This window comes from Taudactylus pleione, unplaced genomic scaffold, assembly GCF_031769625.1.
Source record: "Taudactylus pleione unplaced genomic scaffold, aTauple2 ptg000186l, whole genome shotgun sequence".
Lineage (NCBI taxonomy): Eukaryota > Metazoa > Chordata > Amphibia > Anura > Myobatrachidae > Taudactylus > Taudactylus pleione.
Genome location: NW_028284588.1, coordinates 12,105,917 through 12,114,101, shown reverse-complemented (window position 1 = coordinate 12,114,101; position 8,185 = coordinate 12,105,917).

The following is an 8,185-nucleotide window of genomic DNA, read 5'->3' as shown; positions in this document are numbered from 1 at the left end:
AGTGGCTACCCAAATGAGGCGTTCCCATGTGAACGCCTCCGTTTGGGGGTGGCCCCACTGACATCACGAGTGATGTCAGTGGGAGAGATTTCGGCTCTGTGAGAGCTGAAATCTCTCTACCACAAGGGTCTCATCGCAAGCCCGATGGTTGCGATGGTCTTGACCATCGCGACCATCTTCCTGGCCACTCGCTATAGCTGTGGGTGGTCACCCACAGCTATGTGAGCGGCCAGGAGGCCGCTCTAAAAAACAAGAAGGCCAGCCCTGATTCAGAGCGAGTGCTCTGTCAGAGCATCCGGCTCTGAATCAGGGATAGAGTTCCTATCTGGATCAGACCCGGAAATTAGCCGGCGCCGACTCGGGATATTCCCGAGTCAGCGCCGCTCACACCGGAGTCGGGTCTGCATAGACCCGGCTTTCCCGGCGTGAAAGTGGACCCTTGGAGATGACGTAATCTCCAAGCGCCACTGAAGCCGGACCAATCGGCCGGCTAGCAGCGCACTCCAGGTCATCGTGACCCGGAGTGCACTGTTCTCACAGCAGGGTTTCATGGGCTACGCCCATGTTAAACCCTGCTATTTACCTGGGTTGGATTGCCGGGTCACTCAACTCGGCGATCCAACCCCCTCCCCTTTTATACCAGGGAGCAATAACCCGGGTTTTAGCTCCGGTGTTAAAGGGGTATCAGTCACATTGCAGACCCAGTAAAATACTACTAAAAGTGTACATGAGATACTGGGCTGCAACGTTAGCTGCACAAAAGTTTTTACACACACACATAGTTGTAGATTAAGCACAACGGAACTTGGTATGAGAAAAAGCCGCGGTCTCTGCATCATATTTGTATACAGATTCAGACTCTTTCGCACAAAGATGTACAAGTGTCGCATATCAAATTAATCTGTGTCTAGCAGTTTTGTTTCATCAAATTGTTTAATTTGTGCCACTAAAACGCACATTAGCATAGACAGCTTAGCATAGGCTGAGTCACACGGGACCTGGTGCAAATGGCTGTTTGGTACAACTGCAGCAATGATGTATGAGGAAACATCTGTATCTGACACAGTCCATGAAGTGACACAAGCTGGTTAGTTGCGTTGGGCAACTTTTCCACTTTATCTTTTTCCAAGGCTTGATACAGGGGGACCCCGTGCATAGCACATGAAAGGGATGGAGAGAGACTGAAGTAGAGTAGGAAGAGGTGGGGAGGGACGGAACATTTATCCACAGCACAGTGTAGTGGTGGCTTGTCCCGGGGGAGCAACTAGCCACCTTGCAGTGTATTATATTGTCCCATTAATGTGGATCAGGCACTAGGGGACTTAGTTTCCCCCACTTCTGCCCACCGCTGGAATGCATATCCTTCATTCTATACTACCTTTATCAATTCCTTCCTATTTGCCTTACTTCCTACCTACATCCATTTCTTCCTACCTGCCTTAATTCCTACTTTCTCTTCTTTCCTTCTTCTCCCCTCCCTGTATATTAATACTGTACAAGTAATGTTTACATGTAGAGTATCGACCTAATAGATATTAAAGATTGTGATATCCAACCCCATTGAAAGAAATATAAAAAGCTACAACCTGTCACAACCAGCCTGTTGAAATCTATTGAAGTATGAGAGCAGTGTTATTTCCCTAGCATATATATGGGAGCTTTTAGAGTTGCTCCAGAAATCACTCAACATGTGCTGAGCTTTTGTAAGCCGCAGAAATACACACTTTCCGGAACACAGCAGCTGCCTTCATGGAAGAGCTCTCTAATGAGGCATTATGCTTGAAATGACAATTGCTTAGCTAATTTAACCAAGGTTAAGCTTCATGTAAGTAGAATAGCTAATGATTCTTACTATAACAATAATCTTACTGAATCTCTTTAAACTAGAATTGCCAAGTTACAGATTTGTAGTTTTAAATATTGTGTATTTATTACAAGTAAATGGTTTTTGTACTTAATTTAAGTTTAAATATAGGTCAAGTTTTTAGTGAAAATTATAGATACAAACATTTAGAGGACAATTCAAAATGCTTAAACACTTTCTCTATAAAGTTGACCTTGCCAGTCACTATGAGACTTTTATTGTGGGAGGAAAATTGGGTTTGTAAGTGTAAAGTCTGACATCTAAAGGAACTTGGCATACTATGTATCTTAAGTAAGGGATTCCTAGGGGGTATATTTACCAAAAGTCAATATTTGATCAATTTTGATCGATTTTAAATAAATCTAGATCGATTTAAATCAAAGTTGTATTTCTGGGGCTAATTCACATGTTTACTAACATACAATACTTGATTTTGTTTTTTAAGTGTTAGTAAATGTGTGATTTAGTCCCAGAAGGAGAGAATCTGCTTATACTTGTGGCTGTGAAATTAGCTTCTGATACATCCTGATGCCACTGAGGTCATACACAATATTTTATATTTTTCAGATGTGTATCTTTTTGTCAACCAAGTACTCAGGGGTGTATTAAGAGAGGAGGAAGTTTTTCTCCGGGCCTCCTCCTATCTAGTTGGCAGCGCATGGAATAGACTCTGGTGCTGTGCTGGATTCTACTGCACATGTGCAAATTGGCGGGAAAATCTCCGCCGCATAATTTTCCTTATGATTTGTGCAGCATTCCTGCCAGTAGCGGATTTACCGCTAGGCTACCAAAGCAGGTGCTTAGGGCCCGGCAGGTCCCAGGAGCCTACAGCATCGGTGGTGCTTACACCAGGGCCCGCAACAATGAAGGGGCCGGCAGCCAGGCAGTACTAATAATGAGTCGCATTGACTCATTATTACAGTATTCTGTGGCTGACCGCTGGCCAAGGAAGGAGGAGCCGCTCTGAGAGGAGGGGGCCCCTCCCCTTATCGCTCTACCTGTCACTGTGACTTCCTGAGACCCAGCACCTTCCCCTGAGTCCCCGTCCCCTCTTCTCCATCTATTCTATAGTCACCCTCCTATGCCTGAACGATGCCTGAGACCATGCCCCCTAACATAGAGACCCCGCCCCTTCCTTTTCAGTCTAGCCCAGTGTCTCTTCTCCTTGAGTTGTTTCCTTTCTTGTGCCTTGGAGACCAGCAGGGGCCACACAGAACCTGAGGTAACTAAGTGCCAGTGTCATCTAGGTGGGTGGTATATGTATGTAATGTGTAGGGGTGTATTTATGTTTTTGGGGGGTTGGAATGTGTTTTAATACTGTCTGTGGTGGGGGTGTATTATCACAGTGTGTGTTTGGGGGTGTACCATGTATTCATTTTATGTGTGATGAAGATCCACTCACAGCAACAGCAGGCATAGCACTCAAGGATCCTTCTGGGGAACCATGGATAGGAGAGGAGTCAGTCCTTATGATATTGGATGCAGGATTACTACTGATCACGAATGAGGATGTTGATGATGATGCAGGTGTTGGTGGTGGAGATTGCAAGTGCTTGGATCCATATAGAAGGGAGCAGCTAGGTGACTCTGGACTGATTATTCATTTTTTTGTCCCCAAAGTTTCAGAATTTTAAATACCCTTTCCAAGTTGATGAATGCGCTGCAAGTGACGTAACAGGAAGGAGGTTCCTAGATGGTTAAGGTCCTTACCTCTACTCACTGTTGCATGGCAACAGTTACAAATGGATTGGCAAAGGTTGTCTGGATTTGGGTGGCAATGATTCCACACATGAGAAGTGGATTTTTTGATCCTTTGCCCAGGCATGGTAATAATGGGATTTTTCCCACCTTGGGCAACAACTGTTGCCTGATTTACAATTATTACACAAACATCATCGGCATCAACATCTCATCAATATCCTCATCTTCCTTGTTGTTGTTATCACAAACTACGTAAATATGCTCCTCATCCACCTGGTGCAATTCCATAGAAGCATCCTCGATCTCTATGTGAGCATGTTGATTTGTGCTGCTCATCCCCACATTTGCAGAGGTCACACAAATAGTGGAAGGAGGATCCTCTTCAAGTACAGTATTAGAAAGGTCAGACTCACACATGGCAACTGCGGACACACTTGGACTCTCCTCAGGGATCTGTGACTTTTCTGAGACAATTTTAATTTGTTTTATACCTCTTCTACAAGCAGAAGGGCTTAAATCATCACAGCTAGAACCATCACTCATAAATAAAGGCCAAGGCCTTATCCTTTCCTTGCCACTTCGTGTAGTGAATGGCATATTGGAAATTTTTTGTTTCTCTAAAGCTGACTTAGCTTTTGATTTTTTTTGCTTTAACAGGGTAAAAGTTGATTTTTTTTTACATGGCCTGACTTAAGCCCTGGTGCATCAGCCTTCATAGATGACGTTGACGGCATGCATCGTCATCATGACTGCTGCCGGCTACAAGACTGGTATGTGGATCCTGCTCTCCTGTCATGTGACTGTCCTCCATACTCACTGTGGTCTTACAGCAGTATCACCAATGAATTATAGCGCAGCTAAGTTGCAGCTAATGCACACAACCACACACAGAAAAAAAATATAACAATTTTCACACTGGGGGGAGAGCACCCCTGAATGAGGCAGCAGCCCCTTGATAAATTACATAGTCAGCACCCCTGTACACCTACGTTGCTGATAAGTGTGGCTAACGCGCGCACACACACACACAGAAAATATTGTTTTTATTTTTTTCACACTGAGGGTGAAGAGCACCTCTGAACGAGGCAACATCCCCTTGATAAATGACACAGACAGCACTCCTGTGCAACTACAGTACATTGCTGATAACTGTGGCTAACGCACACACACAAAATTGTTTTTATTTTTTTCACACTGAGGGTGAAGAGCACCCCTGAACAAAGCAGCATCCCCTTGGTAAATGACACAGGCAACACCCATGCGCACCTACGTTACTGATAAGTGTGGCTAACGCACAAACACACACAGAAAAAGTTTTTCTATTTTTCACACTGAGGGTGAATAGCACCCCTGAATGAGGCAGCAGCCTCTTGATAAATGACACAGGCAGCACCCCTGCGCACCTACGTTGCTGATAAGTGTGGCTAACGTGCACACACACATAAAAAAAATGGTGGGGGAGCACCCCTGAATGAGGCAGCAACCCCTTGATAAATGACACAGATAGCACCCCTGCATACCTACATTGCTGATAAGTGTGGATAATGCACACACACACACACACAAATTTATTTTTTTTTCATACTGGGGATGAAGAGCACACGTGATGGACAGAGCACCTCCTGGACAACACAGCAGCACAGCCAGCCATCCACTATGCACAACAGCCAGCCCCTATGGACAGGACAACAGCCAGACAGCCCCTATATGGACAACAGCCGGCCCCTATGGACAACAGCCAGCCAGCCCCTATGGACAGGACAACAGCCAGCCAGCCCCTATGGACATTAAGCAGTCAGCCCCTGAGTGACAACAGCAACAAGCCCCTATGCACAGCAACAGCACAGCGATCACATTCACAGCCCCCTCCCTCTTCACTCTCCACAGCCGGAATGAAAATGGCTGCAATCGCAGGAAACTTTTATACAATCCAAAACCTGTGAGAATCCGATAACGGGATGATGATGTTTTGCCTTGTTTTGAGATCAGAGTCAGGCGGGAAAACCCGAGCCGGCTCGGATCTGACTCGGATCTGCAAAATTCGGGTGGGTTTGGATCTCTGCGATCTGAACCAGCTCATCTCTAGTTTTGCAGTGTTGATTCAGCAGTTCTTTTGTTTTGGCTGTGGCTAACACTTTATTTCCAATCTGGACAATGCACGTTATCTTGGAATTTGACATTTAATTATTTTAGCCGCCAAGCAACTTACAGACAATAGTCTGCCTTCGAATATGGAAACATATAATACATCTTTTACTGGTATTGGTAAATTACTGGCGTTTGCATTGGAGCATATGAGCAGACCATGCCCTATGCCTTCCGCCGTGATATTGGTACCATCTGTAAGGTAGATTGCTTCTTTAGGATTCATGCCAAGCTCATTGAAGAAGTCTGTTACTTGTCATGTGACTTGTTGCTCCTGAATCTTTATACCAATTATTAGTTAGATGAGTTTCTTTCGCTTTACAAATTCCACTCCACTTGCTTGTTCATATGTCTATGACTGTAGTTATTTTTGAAATCAAGTAGATTTTATTAGATTTTTCAAAAAACTAAGCTTAAAAAGAAAAATTGCTGTCAAAATGATACAGAGTGTATTTGACCAGTGGCATCAATAAGCTATAAATGTAAAATCAGGCTGGTGTGCAGAACCGGGCACAGTGGGAGGACAACAGGGTGGAACTCATGACTCAGAGGGGAGATCACTTAGTCTCAACTGGGAGAGATGCCAGTGGTTCCATATCTTATAATATTTTGGAGTTTAGGGCTTTCCTTCCAGCATATAGAAAATGTTCATGGTGCGCAGTGTTATTCACCAGTGCTTGCCATATATGGATGTCAGAAGGTTCAGGAGCAAACCAGGCCCTAGCGATAACAAGCTTAGCTAGGGTACTCAGGCATAAAACATATATGCAAATTATTATATTAAAGTTTTCCTCAATAGCTAAAGTGAATAGACATGTCTTGGGCTCCAAGGTAGGAAGCATAGCGGCAGTACACCTAATGTCATCCCATAGGCAGAAATCATATACAGCATAGGTTCTCATGCTCAGTACTCAGGACCCCAAACAGTTAATGTTTTCCAGGAATCGGAGCAGTGATGGGACTGCGCATGCTTGACCTACAGATGTCCGGCGGAAGGAGCTGGACAAGGGCGGAGGGATCCAAAAGGATCCCTCATTGCAACCCGATCCTCCTTCCCATAGGGAAGGAGCTGGTTGACATGCCAGAGCAAAAGCATTTGCCATCTGAAGATGGTGATTGCTCCCGCAGTCAAGCACCGAAAATATATTTTCGGAGCTTGATGAATACTGTCCCCATACTAGTGTATGGGGCAGCGGGCCATTCCGCAAGAGGAAGGTAAGCAGGAGATATCTGTGATTATCTCCTTTATCTTCTTGATGAATGGCCAATAACTTAATTTTTACAATTGAGGGTGAATTCACATGCTTTTGTGACAATTTAGTGATGATGAATAGACCCCTCAGTCTGTTGTTATATCTCAACACACTGCACACCCTGCACCCATTATAGATATGCCTTTGCATGCATCTACAATATGCATGTTTAGTTTCTGGTTTGAAAATTTATCCTCGCCAATGTGCTTTGTAAATTGGGAATGGCCATTTCAGTATTAAAAAAGAAGGTGCCAGAGCTCACCTAAAGTTACACTGATAACAGATTTGTAGTAGCATCCATTTTCTAGACAAGTATTGAGACATTATTTTATTAATTTCTGAAATTATTTTATTAATTTCCAGAACTAGCTATAAGAATTTAAAATTATATCATTGTACTTTTAATTATTCTGAGAAAATAACTGGGAATGGGCATTCTAGCACAAGTAAAATGTCACATCAAAATCATGCTTAGGTGTCACTCCAATTACCTGCAAAGAGGGCTAGTTTCGATTGCAACAGCACCCGAACTCGCACCCCTTGCAGCCCCTTCTTCTGCTAGACTCTCATATTTGGAAACAGTATGATTTACCGCCGGCCGCAAATCCCGACAGCGGCTGCCCGACGTTTGAAAATCCTGATCGTCCAAGGTAAGTATTTGCTAACCCTATTCTACCCCCTAACCCTCCCTTAGAGGTGCCTAACCCTAACCTCCCCCCCAAGTGCCTAACCCTAATCCCCCCTCTAAGTACCTAAACCTAACCCCCCTTGCCCGCCGCCTAAACCTAAGTCCCCCGGGGGGTGCCAAACCCTAACCTCCCCTCCCTGGGGTGCCTAACCCTAGCCCCCCCTTCCCCTAGCCTAACCCTAACCTCCCAGGGGTGTGCCTAACCCAAAGCACCCCCCAGGAGCCCTAAACCTATACCACGCAGCTGTCTGCGCCCGGCTTACCTTCGACCGGTAAGCCGTGTGTCGGGCTCCCGGCGTAGTTCTAATGACATACGCCTGTCATTAGACCCCTGCCGGAATAGGGGTCTAATGACAGGGACAGTCAGGAAAATGGCGGTCGGGAGTACATTCGTCGGCTTCCCGACTGCTACCCTCACATTTTTGTACACAGCCCTATGAGGCTGCGAACAAAAATCCATGAGTCCGGCGGTACCAGAAATGCAAGATACAGCTGCACTGATTCAGAGGCACTCGCTATTTGCGTGCGCATGCT